The 15,742-nt window shown below is 37.8% G+C and overlaps 1 protein-coding gene across 1 annotated transcript in view; it reads left to right on the forward strand.

The window, feature by feature from the left end:
• Window positions 1-3,952: 3,952 nt before the first annotated feature.
• The window catches only part of LOC126162636 (SUN domain-containing protein 2-like), a 145,912-nt gene continuing 134,122 nt past the window's right edge, over window positions 3,953-15,742 (forward strand). Inside the window, exon 1 of the mRNA XM_049919267.1 lies at window positions 3,953-4,016. The gene's annotated coding sequence lies outside the window, so the exon portion shown is untranslated. The remainder of the gene's footprint in view (window positions 4,017-15,742) is intronic.

Below are 15,742 nucleotides of genomic sequence, written 5' to 3' on the forward strand. Positions count from 1 at the left end.
AAAACAGATGTGCGTATCCCCACATTTGCTGTTGAATAAGGAAACTCATTCAATTTTTCACCCCTTTTAAACAATGTTACAACCTACACTAAGAAGAAGAATATTGGTGGCTTAATTCATAAACAGATAATCACATATTACCATTCATGTGCAAATAGGTCTACTCCATTTATGTTTATTTGTAGTTACTGTAAGTGCTGTCCCAGTGAACGTTAATGTGTTAAAATTGTCAACATCTGCATGTACATGATTACTCTGCAATTCACAATTATGTGCCTGACAGAGGGTTCATCAAACCACCTTTAAGCTACTTCTCTACTTTTACAGTCTCAAACAGTGTGCAGGAAAAACAAACATTTAAATTTTTTCATGTGATCTCTGATTTCTCTTATTTTACTATGATGATTGTTTCTCCCTATGTAGGTGGGCGCCAATGAAATATTTTCACAGTCTAAGGAGAAAGTTGGTGACTAAAAACTCATGAGAATGTCCTGCTGCTGTGAAAGACTCCTTTGTTTTAATGACTGTCACCCCATTTTGTGTATCCTGTCTGTGGCACTCCTTTATTTTGCAATAAGCTGTCCTTTGAACTTTTTTGATGTCATCCATCAGTTACATCTGATGCAGATCCCAAACTGAAGAACACTACTCCAGAAGAGGGTGGACAAACATAGTGTAAGCAGCCTCTTTAGTAGACGTGTTACAATTTTTAAGTATTCTGCCAATAAATTGCAGTCTTCAGTTTGCTTTCTCTGCAACATGATCTGTGTGATAGTTTCCATTTAAGTTATGCATAATAGAAATCCCAAAGTATTTAGTTTACAGCCTTTAAATTTCTGTGATTTATCACATAATCAAAATTTAGTGGATTACTTTTAGTGCTCATGTGGATGAAGTCACACTTTTCATTATTTAGAGTCAGATATCCTGTCTAAATCATTTTGCAGTTTGTTTTGATCATCTGATAACATTATGTGATGGTAAATGACCATATCATCTGCAAACAATCCTAAGATTGTCTCCTAAACTGTTTAAGCAGATCAGGGACAACAGAGGGTCTATGACACTTTGTTGAGGAATGCAAGATATTACTTCTGTTCTACTCTTATCACTTTCTGTTTGTTATTATGAACTGTGACTTTTCTACAGTAAATCAAGGAAACCAGTCACACAGCTGAGATGATACTTCATAGAAACCCAGTTTAATTCAAAGTTGCTTGTGAGTAATGTGCCAAAAGCCTCCTGGAAATCTAAAAATGTGGAATAAATTTGACTACCCCGTTTATGGCACTCATTGCTTCATGAGAACAAAGAACTAGTTGTGTTTCATGAGAATGATATTTTCTGAATCTGCATTCGCTATTTGTTGATAAACTGTTTTCTTTAAGGTGATTCATAATGTTCCAGCACAGTATATATTCCACAAACCTATATGAAATTGATGTTAGTGATATGGGTCTGTGATTTAGCAGATTACTCCTATTTCTTTTCTTGGGTATTGGTGTGAGTTGTGCAACTTACCAGTCTTTGAGTGTGAATCTTTCTACAAGCAATCATTTGTATAAAGCTACACGGAAGATGTCTATTTCTCAGTTACTCATGTTGGCAGTTGTACTTGATTCGAATTCTACAATATTTACTTAGTCTTCTTTTGTGAAGGAATTTCAGGAAACCGTGTTTAATGATTCTGCTTTTGTGGCACTGTCATCAGTGATATCACCATTGCTACCACACAGTGAAGGCATTGATTGTGTCTTGTCACTGGTGTACTTCACGTATGACTAAAGTCTCTTTGGGCATTTGGCCAGATTTTGTGAGTGAGTTTCATTGTGGTAACTATTAAAATCATCTTGCTTTGAAGTTTGTGCTAAATTTCTAGCTTCTGCACAACTTCACAAATCTTGAGGATTTTGCTTTCTTTTAAATTTGGCATTCTTATTTTGTTGCTTCTGCAATAGTACTATGATGAGTTTTGTGTACCTTGGGGGATCAGTACCATCTCTAATTTATTTGGTATGTATCTCCCATTTGCCATTGATACTATTTCTGTGAATTTAAACCACACCTGGTATGTGCATATATAGTCAGATTGGAAGGAGCAGAGACTGTCTCTAAGGAGATGTATAATGCATTTATTTTTGGTGGTTTTGGAAGTTACAGTATTCAGCCTTGCTACAACCTTTAGGTCACTAATCCCTGTACTGTCATGATGCTCCCTATTTGGTCAGGGTTATTTGTTGCTAAGAGGTCAAGTATGTTTTCAAAACCATTTACACTTTGAGTGGCCCCCTGAACTAGCTCAAAATAATTTTCTGGGAAGACATTCAGTGTGATTTTGGCTGACATTTTATGCTTATGACTGATGTTAAACATGTATTTTCACCAACACATTGAGGGTAGATTGAAGTCACAACCAACTGAAATTGTGTGGTTGGAGTATCTATCTGAAACAACACTCAGCATTTCTTTGAATTGATTAACAGCTGTATCATCTAAGTTGGATGTGGGGGGGTAAGGATCCATGATAGAGCCAATTATTAATTTATTATCTCACATGCGTTTTTTTTTTGTTTTGTTTTTTTTCACTAGAAGGTAAACTACTCCTGGTAGCAATAAACACTCCACCACCAACTGAATTTAATCTATCCTTTCTGAACACAGTTAGGACCTTTGTAAAAATTTCAGCTGAATTTATTTTTGGCTTTGCCAGCTTTCCATACCTATAACAATTTGAATTTCAGAGCTTTCTATTAGCCATTGGAGATGTGGTTCTTTTCCAATGCTGCTATGACAGTTTACAAATACAATATTGATTGTTTCTATGTCTACCCTTTTCCTGTGTTCATTATGCACCCTTTGAAACTGAAGCCTTTCCCATTCTTTCTTGAGACCCAATAGCATATAAAAGCCACTCAGTCCTCTCCACACAGCCCCTGCTACCTGTGTAGGGAACTCTTTCCCTATTTAGCAGGACCTGGAAACCCACCACCATATGGTGAAAGCTGAGGATTCTGCAACCTACATGGTTACAGAACAGTCTGAGTCTGTGATTCAGACCCTCCAGTCAGATCTGTACCAAAGGACTGCAGTCGGTTCTGTCGACATTGCTACAAATTGTGAGCTCCGCCTTCACCTCGCAAGCAAGAGCAGCAGTCTTTACTACTTCAGCTAGCCACCAAAAACCAGAGAGAACCTCTTCTGATCCAAGTGACACACATTGTTAGTACCTGCATGAGCCACCAACTGCAGTTGGCTGCACCCTGTGCTCTTCATGGCATCTGGAAGCACTCATTCCACATCTGAAATGGCTCCTCCTCGTATGCGCACAGAGTACACACTGAATTCTTTCCCCTTAGAGGCCTCATTATGCACCTAACATTGTAGCTTCCAACTACCAATAATCCCAACTCTGTGAATGCCCAGATCTTGCAGGTCAAGAGGATGCCTCTGGATGGGGCAAGTGACTTCATCTGACTCTGGGACCTTGTCAGCCACAGGTAGTGCCTGAAACCCATTTGTCAAACATATTGGGAGACTCTACAATTGGCCAATTTGAAAGTTGTTCAGTGCCAACCATATCTTGGAACAACCTCCAACTCAACCATGTGTGAGGGATCAGCCTCAGAAGCCAACATCATCTGGAGCTGTGAGTGAAGGGTCACCAACTCAGCTAGGGTATGAACTTTTATAGTTTAAGTGAAGAATCAATAGCTTAAGAAGTTGATTTGTTAATCTTTGCTTTCTTGCCATCTTTGGAGTCAGTTGCATACTATAAAATGGGCTTATAATCCAAAACCTAGGCGATAAAATAATAATAAAGTTCATGGAACAAGGCAACAAAGAACTTTGTTCAGCAAATTTATGACTTAACATATGAAAATATTTTGTTGTCTTTCAGCTAGCTGTCGGAGACAGTTTCAGTATGTCTAATGTGGTTTGTGCAGAACACACTGAAAATTATTGCTGCGATACTTACGTGAGGCCAACACTTTTCGTCTTATCAGCATGTGCTGTTGGTAAGTGATTTTATATTGAGTCTACAATAACATAACATTGAAACTCTGTGGTGTGTGTAAAAGAGAATAGCATTAATGAGGGACAGTGATAGTTTCAGAACACCAAGTGAAGATTGGATATTATATTGTGGTGCTCTTGATGCTCCTACCTACAACATACTGCAGCCTCAGGTGTGCCCAACTTGCTTATGTGTGAGAAAAGACAAAATCGTTTTTGTTTCCTGTGAGAGCTCTTTCAGTTAAAACTTTTGTAGCTTTACACTATAGTGACTGATGTAATAGTCATAAAGGAAAGAGTAACCAATTGGTAGCTTGCATCTACTACTAACAGGATTATTTCCTCACTTGTATCTCAGGGTCAACAGTGTTGCACAGTGTCCTGTGGGAACAGATGTATCGAGTATGAATGAAAAAGTTATCTGTGTTATATGATAGTATAGGTAGTCAGGCACTTAGAATAGCTATTTTGACTTCAGAGGGAACCTCAGTCATCTTCCACTTTAGAGCTCCAAAATGCTCCCACACCAAGCAAATAAAATGCAAAAATCTATGAAATTACAGACATTATGTAGATGTGCACAGTTTTTTGGCAGGAAAAGGGAGATGTCTTAGATCTTGGCTATGGTTCAGATGAAGAAAGGGATGAAAGAAGTGAAGGTCAGCAAAACAAGGGCTATGAATCAGCCTCCTGACATATTTTGCAAATTTCCAGTCAATAATATTCTGTGAAACAATTTTCTGGAGTAACTCTCCACTTACGAAAGTACTGATTGCACAAAAGTGAGCAGTAAGAATATGTGATGTTCACCTGTGGTCATTATGTAGGAACTTCTTTAAGTGGGGTAGCCATCACAATACATATATTCACTAGTGAAATTCATCATAAATAATCCATTGTCTATACCTACAACACTACAGGAAATAAACCTTTATTACCCATTATTAAAGCTGTAAGTGGCTCAGAAAGGAATTCAACATGCAGCAGCAAAAATCTTTTTTGATTTGCCCAATAACATAAAAATGTCTGACAGGTCATAAAACAAGTTTTAAATGTAGCCAAAAACCATCTCTGCAGGACAACTCCTTCAGTTCCATGGATGAATTTCTATCAGAAAAATGGTAGCCTGAAGAGAACCTTATTTTTAAGTGTAAATGCATGAGTAGGACTAAATAATAATGTATTTATTAATATTCAAATGTATCCTATAAACTGACTTCTTTCATATCACTTCCATAAAAGAATAATTCAGATTATCTGTGGACATGTAGCTAGCTTAACTAGCTGACTATGCCCGCCCCCTTCTGCCCCCACCCCTGTATCACAGTCTCTCAATGCTGCACCTAACAGCCCTGTCCTGTCCCCACCAAGTTTCTGCTTACTCCAATGGGAACATTTCACAATATCCCTACATATCTCATTAACTGATACCTCAAGTATGCTTGATGAATTATCAATAAGGCCACATTGTCATCAGTAAAGATAGTAAACTTACAATATTACATACAAAGAGGCAGACTGTTAAAAGTAGGGAAACCTAGAACTGAGTTCTGATGCACTTGACATGTAACAGTACACCACTCCAATGATGTTGCATCACTTATACCTGGAAACTTTGCTTTGTGTAAAAGGACAGGAACAGAAGAGAGCCGGAACATATGGGATGTGGCACTAGAGAATAATGTTGAAAATTAGATGGACTGATAAGATAAAGAATAAGTAAGTTATATGCAGAATTGGTGAAGAAAGGAACAAATGGAAAACACTGACAAGAAGAAGGGGCAGAATGACATCAAGGAATAATCTCCATAGTACTAGAGGGAGCTCTAGGGGCAAAAACTATAGGGGAATACAGAGACTGGAATAAATACATCCAGAAAACAACTCAATATATGGGTGCAAGAGGTACTCCGAGATGAAGAGGTTGGCACAGGAGAAGAATTCAGAGGAATTCATGGTGGACCACATCAAACCAGTCAGAAGACTACTCAATAAAACACTTTGTGACTGACACAGTCAAACACTTTTGTTAGGTCACAAAACATGCCAATCATCTTCATTGGGAAAACTATAAAGGAAGTTAAGCAGGAATACAAATTGTATGATGTGTACTGTGTACCACTTTCAGAAAGTGAACACTCTGAATGAGAAAAAGTTTCTAGATTAACTGAACCCAGAATTACACAACTGATGGCAGCTTAGGATGTGTACTGGAAGCAGTGTTCAACATTATTAAAATGGCAGGAAAATCTTTCCAGGACAGTGAGAACTAAATATTAGAATCAAAGTTGTCCTTCAAGTACTGGAGGAAGATGCATGTAAAGCAGCCAAGGAACACCCTCATGGTATTCCATGTTGTCACACTGCCACAGAGGAAATTGTACATATATTTTTGATAGAAGCATGTATATTCTTTTGAGGAAATACAACAACCAGGCAGAGATGGACACCACCACAAAATGTAGCAGTAAAAATATAGACATGAGAGATGTGTAAACTTATTTTAAGAGGCAGTCACCAGGCAGATATATACTTCCTACTTTATTTAGCTAGTTAAGTTAAATTGATAGTTATGCAAATGTAAAAAGAGTTATAATCTGCAAAACAAAAAGGAACATCAAAGACATTAATGAGTAAACAGAAGTATGCATTTGTGTTTCAGTATGGTCTGCAGCCCATAAATATCTCCCTCAAACAAACAATGGGCATCAAATATAATGCTGTTACATCTAGAGCATGTCTCACTTATCACAGAAGTAAGTGCAAAAAGTGTTACCCATATTATGAGGAAAATAAAATGCTGTCATCTCAATGATGAACTTATAAAAGTCACCATGAAATAATTAAAAGCTGTAGTTCATTGTTACTTTACAAACTAGGAAATCATATACACATATAGTTCAGTTCAGTTGCTCATAAATGAAAATTTAACAGCTCTGTCTGCAGGGCAGCTGTGGGTGCTTGGTTCCAAAATGGCAGCATCTGCTGATTTGGTGGTCTTTTTTTATTTAGGGCTTTACATTGGACAGAGGATGCAAACACCACCTTTGGATGTAGAGTGCACCAGTTCAGTATGCACCATTTCCATGATGTAATCCAGCCAGTCACATACCATACTTTGGACATAAAAGTGGGAATCTTGCTAGTTTCATGACAGTCACATAAAACCTCATGATGATGAAGGTAGTCTGAAAAAATTTGGGATTTTATCTGAATGTGTTGTGGGAAGTTTCCTGAGAACATTTTGTGTTAGGATTGTCTTGTTAGTAATCCAAAAACAGTTGTTGATATATTCAACAAACATTTTTAAGAGTAATAGAAGAGATTGTTTTGCCAAGCTTCATGAGTCAAGCCATGAATTTGCTACAAGCTAACACATTATGACAGATCAAAGTAACAACAGTCACTATACAGGGAACTGAAACAGTCTTCAAGTCTCTGAAAAGTAAAATCTCTTCTGGAATTGGCAACATGTCTATCAAGTTATTAAAATACTGCTGCAGTCATCTAAGTAAAATCCTTTATCAGTTTTGATGCATCTCCCTGAAAGACTCGGGTGTGCAGTTGTATTGAAAAAGGAATAGTTTCTGAAAGACTCATCTGAGCAGTTGCAAAACCACTGTACAAGAAGATACACTACTGGCCATTAAAACTGCTACACCAAGAAGAAATGCAGATGGTAAAGGGCTTTCATTGGACAAATATATTATACTAGGATTGACATGTAATTACATTCACACAATTTGGATGCATAGACCATGAGAAATCAGTACCCAGAACAGCCACCTCTGGCCGTAATAATGGCCTTGATACGCCTGGCATTGAGTCAAACAGAGCTTGGATGGCGTGTACAGCTACAGCTGCCCATGCAGCTTCAACACGATACCACAGTTCATCAAGAGTAGTGACTGGCGTATTGTGACGAGCCAGTTGCTCGGCCACCATTGACCAAACGTTTTCAATTGGTGAGAGATCTGGAGAATGTGCTGGCCAGGGCAGCAGTCGAACATTTTCTGTATCCAGAAAGGCCCGTACAGGACCTGCAACATGTGGTCGTGCCTTATCCTGCTGAAATGTAGGGTTTCGCAGGAGTCAAATGTAGGGTAGAGCCACGGATCGTAACACATCTGAAATGTAATGTCCACTGTTCAAAGTGCCATCAGTGCGAACAAGGGGTGACCAAGACGTGTAACCAACGGCACCCCGTACCATCACGCCAGGTAATACACCAGTTTGGTGATGATGAATACACGCTTCCAATGTGAGTTCACCGCGATGTCGCCAAACACAGATGTGACCATCATGATGCTGTAAACAGAACCTTAATTCATCAAAAAAAAAAATGACATTTGGCCATTCGTGCACCCAGGTTCGTAGTTGAGTACACCATTGTAGGCGCTCCTGTCTGTGATGCAGCTTCAAGGGTAACCGCAGCGATGGTCTCCGAGCTGATAGCCCATGTTGCTGCAAACATTGTCGAACTGTTCGTGCGGATGGTTGTTGTCTTGCAAACATCCCCATCTGTTGACTCAGGGATCGGGACGTGGCTATATGATCCATTACAGCCATGCGGATAAGAGGCCTGTCATCTCGACTGCTAGTGATACAAGGCCGTTGGGATCCAGCATGGCATTCTGTATTACCCTCCTGAACCCACAGATTCCATATTCTGCTAACAGTCATTGGATCTCGACCAACGAGAGCAGCAATGTCACGATACAATAAACCGCAATCGTGATAGGGTACAATCCGACCTTTCTCAAAGTCGGAAACATGATGGTACTCATTTCTCCTCCTTACACGAGGCATCACAACAACATTTCACCAGGCAATGCCAGTCAACTGCTGTTTGTGTATGAGAAATTGGTTGGAAACTTTCCTCATGTCAGCACATTGTAGGTGTCACCACCGGTGCCAACTATTTATTTTATTTTATTTATTTATCTTTTGTTCCGGTGATCCATGTTGTGACACTATCACAGGGTATGGAACGTGCCAATTTTACAAGCTTTTGGCAAGAATTTATGGTAATACATAAAACAAAACAAAAACAGTAACTTAGGTCCCACTACAAAAAATACATTTTAGAGATAGATAAAGATTACAAAATAATAAGTGTTACAGAGAAATAAATATTGCAAAATATATGTTTACAATAAAAATATTCGGTATTACAAATACAAATTTGGGTATACATTTGCAATTTACGATACAAGAAATGTTAAACACTGTAGTTCAGGAACTCTTCTATTATATAAAATGATCCTTGCAATAGGAACTGCCTTAAGGTTTTTTTAAACAAGAGATCATCATCTACCAAACACTTAATTCTTGAAGGGAGGGCATTAAAAATCTTACAGCCACTGAAATGGACTCCTTTCTGCACCATACTTAGATTTGGCTGTTCATTTTGAATATCATGTTTCCTTCTAGTATTGTGACTGTGATATGCACTATTCAGCTTAAAGATGGATTTTTCTTTCCTTATGAAGCACATCAAAGAAAATATATATTGCGCAGTGGATCTAAGTATTTCAAGCTTCTTAAAAATATTCCTGCATGTGGCTCTAGGATGGACTCCACACATGATCCTTGTGGCTCTTTTTGTACACACAGTACTTCTTAGCCAGTGGCTGATTTCCCCAAAATATAATTCCAAATGCCATAACTACATGAAAGTAACCATAATATGCTGACTTCATGGTTTCCATATTTCTATAAGAAGAAACTATGTGCAATGTGTATGTTGCTGAACTTATGTCTTTTGCATAGATCCAGGATGTGGTTTGACCAATTCAGTTTGCTATCAATATGCAAGGCTAGGTATTTTGAGGAATCTACCCTGGTTATTGTCTGCTCACCTGTTTTTACTACTATTTCCTCATCTTTGGATGTTGTGTGGAACTGAATGTAGTTTGTTTTACAGTAATTTAAAGAAAGACCATTAATGTTAAACCAGTTCACTATTTCATTTAAAACCTTATTTGCTGTTACCTCAAGTTTATCTACTGAATTATCAGTAAATAGTGTAGTGTCATCAGCAAAAATGGTGAATCTACAATATTCTGTACAGAGAAGGAGATCATTTATAAATATAATAAAAAGTAGGGGGCCCAGAACTGAGCCCTGTGGCTCTCCACATGTGATGGTACCCCATTCTGAAGATAATGGGACACCATCTTGACTATCTACTACAACTTTTTGTTTCTTGACTATCTACTACAACTTTTTGTTTCCTGTTTGACAGATATGAATCAAGCCATTTCCCTGCTGCACCACTTATACCGAGATGTGCAGCTTTTTGTAAAAGAATTTGGTGATTTACACAGTCAAATGCTTTTGTTAGGTCACAAAGTATGCCAATCACTTTCAGTTTTTTATCGATAGATTCCAAGAGTTTGCCAGTAAATGCAAATATTGCATCTTCTGTTGACAAACCTTTGTGAAACCCAAACTGACTTTTGCTGAAGATATTGTGTTCACTGAGATGCTTAACTATCCTGGCATGCATTAGTTTCTCTAAAACCTTTGAAAAGCTTGTCAGTAGTGATATTGGCCTATGGTTAGCAGTATCCGTCATATCTCCCTTCTTATACAGCAGTTTTACAACTGCATACTTAAGCCTCTAAGGAACTATTCCTTGCTTAAGTGACGCATCAAAAATGTGGCAAAGGACTTTACTTACGTGGCTGGAGCAGTATTTTAATAATTTGTTAGAAATGTTGTCAATTCCATCAGAGTGTTTACTTTTCAGGGATTTAATAACTCTTTCAGTTTCTTGAACAGTGACTGTTTTTACCTTCATGTGTTGTACTGACCCAGTTACTCAAGCTTTCAAGAGATTGATGGCTTGCTTCATGGACCCTTGTAAACCTATTTTTTCTGTTACTGTTAAAAAAATTGTTGTTGAATGTGTCTGCAACTGTTTCTGGACCGCTAACAAGATTACCCTCACTTTTGATTTGGATATTTTCACTACAAACTGCATTTTCCCCCGTTTCCTTCTTTGCAAATTTCAAGATAGTTATTACTTTATTGCTCGAGTTGTCAATTTCTGCCTTCATGCCTGAATGGTCTTATTCAGAACTTTACTGTAGATTTTATAGTGTGTAATCCTACAGTTATCATTCGAACTCCTGACTGCAGCATATAGTTCTTTTCTTGTTTTACAAGAGATTTTGATGTCTTTAGTAATCCAAGGCTTGTTTCCAGATTCGAACAGATTTTCTCTCACTGATATTTTAGGAAATGCTTCTTCAAAAGGGCTTGTAACTTTGTTGATAAATATATTAAATTTTGAATTGTGTGAATGCACTGAAAAGCTAATCATTTGCATATCACAGCATCTTCTCCCTGTCGGTTAAATTTAATGTCTGTAGCACGTCATCTTCGTGGTGTAGCAATTTTAATGGCCAGTAGTGTAAATAAAGCAGATACTGCTAACTATTTTCCAGTGTCACTAATCACAAGGTTTTGCAAGATTTTAGAGAATACTGCATGGCATGGTTGTTACATACCTTAGTAAACAGATAATCATCAGTGAAAGTCAGTTTGGATTTCAGAAAGGGATGTCAATGGAAGATGCAATATTTGCATTTGCTGCCAACCTTTTAGTATCTGTCAACAAAGAATGAATATGGTTGGCATGTTTTGTGACCTAACAAAAGTGTTTGACTGTGACAGTCACAAAGTGTGTTATTGAGTAGTCTTCTGACTGATTTGATGTAGTCCACCATGAATTCCTCTGAATTTTTTCCTGTGCCAACCTCTTCATCTCGGAGTACCTCTTGCACCCATATATTGAATTGTTTGCTGGATGTGTTTATTCCAGTCTCTGTATTCCCCTACAGTTTTTGCCCCCTACGGCTCCCTCTAGTACTATGGAGATTGTTCCTTGAAGTCTTAACACATGTCCTATCATTCTGCCCTTTCTTCTTGTCAGTGTTTTCCATTTGTTCCTTTCTTCATCAATTCTGCATATAACTTACTTATTCTTTACCTTATTAGTCCACCTAATTTTCAACATTATTCTCTAGTGCCATATTCCAAATGTTCTGGTTCTCTTCTGTTCCTGTCCTTTTACACAAAGCAAAGTTTCCAGGTATAAGTGATGCAACATCATTGGAGTGATGTACTGTTACATGTCAAGTGCATCAGAACTCAGTTCTAGGTTTCCCTACTTTTAACAGTCTGCCTCTTTGTATGTAATATTGTAAGTTTACTATCTTTACTGATGACAATGTGGCCTTATTGATAATTCATCAAGCAAACTTGAGGTGTCAGTTAATGAGAAATGTAGAAATATTGTGAAATGTTTCAGTTAAATACAGTAAAACAAACTTTATTCATTTTTATGCAGCTTCTAAAGATTCAGAAATACAAGCATAACTGGATGACCAGCAGATGATAGGGTAGCTTCACATGGGTTTACATATTGACAGCAAACTAAACTGGTCAAACCACACCCTGAGTCTGTGAAAAAACTGTGTTCTGCAGCTTATTCTTTACACATTGTTTGCAATTATGGTAATATGGAAACTATTGATCAGCTTATTATAGTTATTTTCTTGCCATTATAACACATGGAATCATCCTTTAGCGAAATATGTCACTGGTTAGAAAAATGTTATAGACACAGAACATTTCTGTCATAAGAGTCACAAGCAGAGTCCACGATAAAACATGTGAAGAAATCTTTTAATTAACTTGAAATCCTCATGGCTGCACAATAAATAGCCTCCATAAGGTGTTTCACAAGGAATAAAGGCCCAGTTTTCAAAACCAATAGTGTGTATCACAGTCATAATACTAGAAGAAAAAAAAATGCATCTACTAAGAGCATATAAACATGAGTGTGGCACAGAAGAGGGTTCATTTCAGAGGCTGTAAGATTTTTAATGCTCTACCATCACAAATTAAATATTGTGGATGATGAGTTCTTGTTCAGAAAGTACTTAAGGCAGTTCCTATTGCAAGGATATTTGTACTCTATAACAGAGTATCTGTGTCCCTTTATTAATCAGGTACATGCAAGACTTTCATTTATTTGCATGTTTAATTATTATTTGTAGCATATACGAATAGTATTTAAAACTTCATTTTTCTGTAATAAAACCTAAACTGTACAGAGCATTATGTGAAATACATAAGTTTGTATGTGTTTACAAAGGAATGTATTGTAATAACCATACAAACTTGTAAAACTGGCTCATTCCATTGCTTATGACATATTCACAATATGGACCACTGGAACATGAAATAAATAAGTAAAAATGTCAGAACCTACCCTCTTGATAATTCTTCTCTATGTCTAAGGGTTTGTGCCTTGCTCATATATCTTACATATTTAGCTGAATAGTTTTATTATGACATTATTATGTGTGGAAATTTTAATGTTGATTTTCTGAAAGAGTTTGATAGTAAAATGACCTTGACAAATTACTCATTTCTTTCAATTTGCACCAGTTTTTGATTTTACTACATGTGTACAGTAGTATAGAAAATCAACACAGTAATAGATAATATTTTCATAGACCAAGATAAATTTAATCAAATAAACATTTATCCTGTTAAGAATGGTTTTTTTACAATGATGCACAGGTAGTTACAGTATATGACATAGCTCCATGTAGTAAAGTAAAACAGACCTCAGAAATAGTGTGTTCAGCTGACAATTTAACAATTGCAAGTTGAATTAGATTGAAATGTACTGGGAACCTGATGCTAATTTAAAATATAACTTATTTTTTGATATATTTGTTGAGTATATTTGAAAGTGAAAACATTAATTTATTTTTTTATTTTGATGCGTTATGTTAATCTCTTTTTTAACTTGGGGAGTTAATAGGTATATAAAGTTATACTACTGTGATGGGTGTTGGCTTTGTATGTATCTTGCCTACAGTAAGGCAGTCAGTATGCTCTGTGAACAGCATAGTAGCTTACTCACATTTCATTTTTCTTGTTTATTACTGGACCTACTTCTGCTTTACCCTTAATCCTGTACTGATGTGACCCGTGATCCTGTCGTTGCTGCCATCATACTTCTCCAATTCCCATTACACCTAACTTCAGGCTATTAATTTATCTTTTTAAATTCTCTAACCTATCTATTTGATTAAGGGATCTAACAGTGCATGTTCCAACCCATAGAACAACCAATTTGTTTTTTTCCATGTGACAGCATCCACCTAAGTAAGTCCCATCTGGAAGGGGTCAAAATATATTACCCAAGAGCATGCCATCTTCAATAAACCACACAGTAGAGATGCATGGCTTTGGGAAATATTACAACATTAGTTTCCCCTAGCTTTCAGCCATTCACAGTAGCAACATGGCAAGGCCATAATGGTTTATGTTACAAAAGACTAGATCTGTCAGTCATTCAGACTGGTGCTCCGACAACTATAGAAAAGGATAGTGCCTTTTTACAGGCCCCATAAGTTAGTCTGGCGTGTTCTAGTTGAACCTACAGTATAACGGTATGTATCATTGTGGTATGCAAGACACATCACAGTAGAGAGGTCAATAGGTGAAGGTTTTTTTTTTTATTATTTTTTTCAGTACGTGTAGTCCTACCCTGAGACAGGACCAGGGTGACTGATAACGTGTCCTTCTATGAGATAGCACTCTTTTTCAAACATAACTAACCAGAATACAAGATCATGTCAAACATAATAACTAACCAGAATACAATATCATGTCCATACAAGAGACACCAACAGAATAAACTCAAGCACACTCACAGTTCCAAAGATTGCCTGCTCAAGACCACCATCGATACTCAGCAAGGTTAATATGTTGTAACGTCCCTTCAGAACTGTCCCCTCTCCCCCAGTTGTGTGGAGCACTGGGGATGGGGATAGGTGACCACTGTGATCCGACAATGCTGAAGCAGTATGACAGTCATGTGGCAGGAGAGGCATGGTGACGTCCAAGTCATAGTAAATGTAGGTTGAAGCAGAGTTCGTGCTGGCTGGGTTGCATGTTCACTTCACTAGGATCATCAATGTAGAATCCTACCCCAGGATAGGATCAGGTTGACAGACAACATGTCCTGATATGAGATACTACTTTCTTTGTTACATGAATAACCAAAATGCAAGACAATGCCCTTACAAGAGACAGCCATAGAACCAACTCCACCACACACACAATTCTGAAGATTGCCCGCACGAGACCACAGTCAATGACAAGGTTATTATACCACAGCATCCCGACGAGGTTAATGTGTCAAGTCTTGTCCACAGAACTGACCCCCCCCCCCCCTCCCTCCCCTGCCCCTGATATTGGGGGAAAGTAACAGCCATGATCTGACAAAGTTGAAATGGTATGGCACCCATGTGACACAAGAGGCATAGTGAGGTCTGAGTCAGTGCAGATCTTGATCGAAGCTGTGTTCATGTTGGCTGGAATGTTTATACGTGGGAGCAGTTCCTGTGTCATCACACAGAATTTATAGTCTTGGAGATGTACTAGAGCTCACCAAGACTGGCTATAACGGGACTGGTCATAGGTATTGATTATTGGAGCAGAGCCTGGAGATCACCCAGGCTGGAAACATTGGAATCCTGGGAAGAGGTGTTGAGCAGATACGAGTTTTACCTGCTGTGATAAGGAAGTGGCTGACTGTTGATAGCAGTGAGATAATAGCGGTTCAGTCCACACATGCAACTGGTTATAATTACATGTGAAGTGATGGTAGATGAAGGCATCCTTGTGCCACTGT

This window comes from Schistocerca cancellata, chromosome 2 (assembly GCF_023864275.1).
Source record: "Schistocerca cancellata isolate TAMUIC-IGC-003103 chromosome 2, iqSchCanc2.1, whole genome shotgun sequence".
NCBI lineage: Eukaryota > Metazoa > Arthropoda > Insecta > Orthoptera > Acrididae > Schistocerca > Schistocerca cancellata.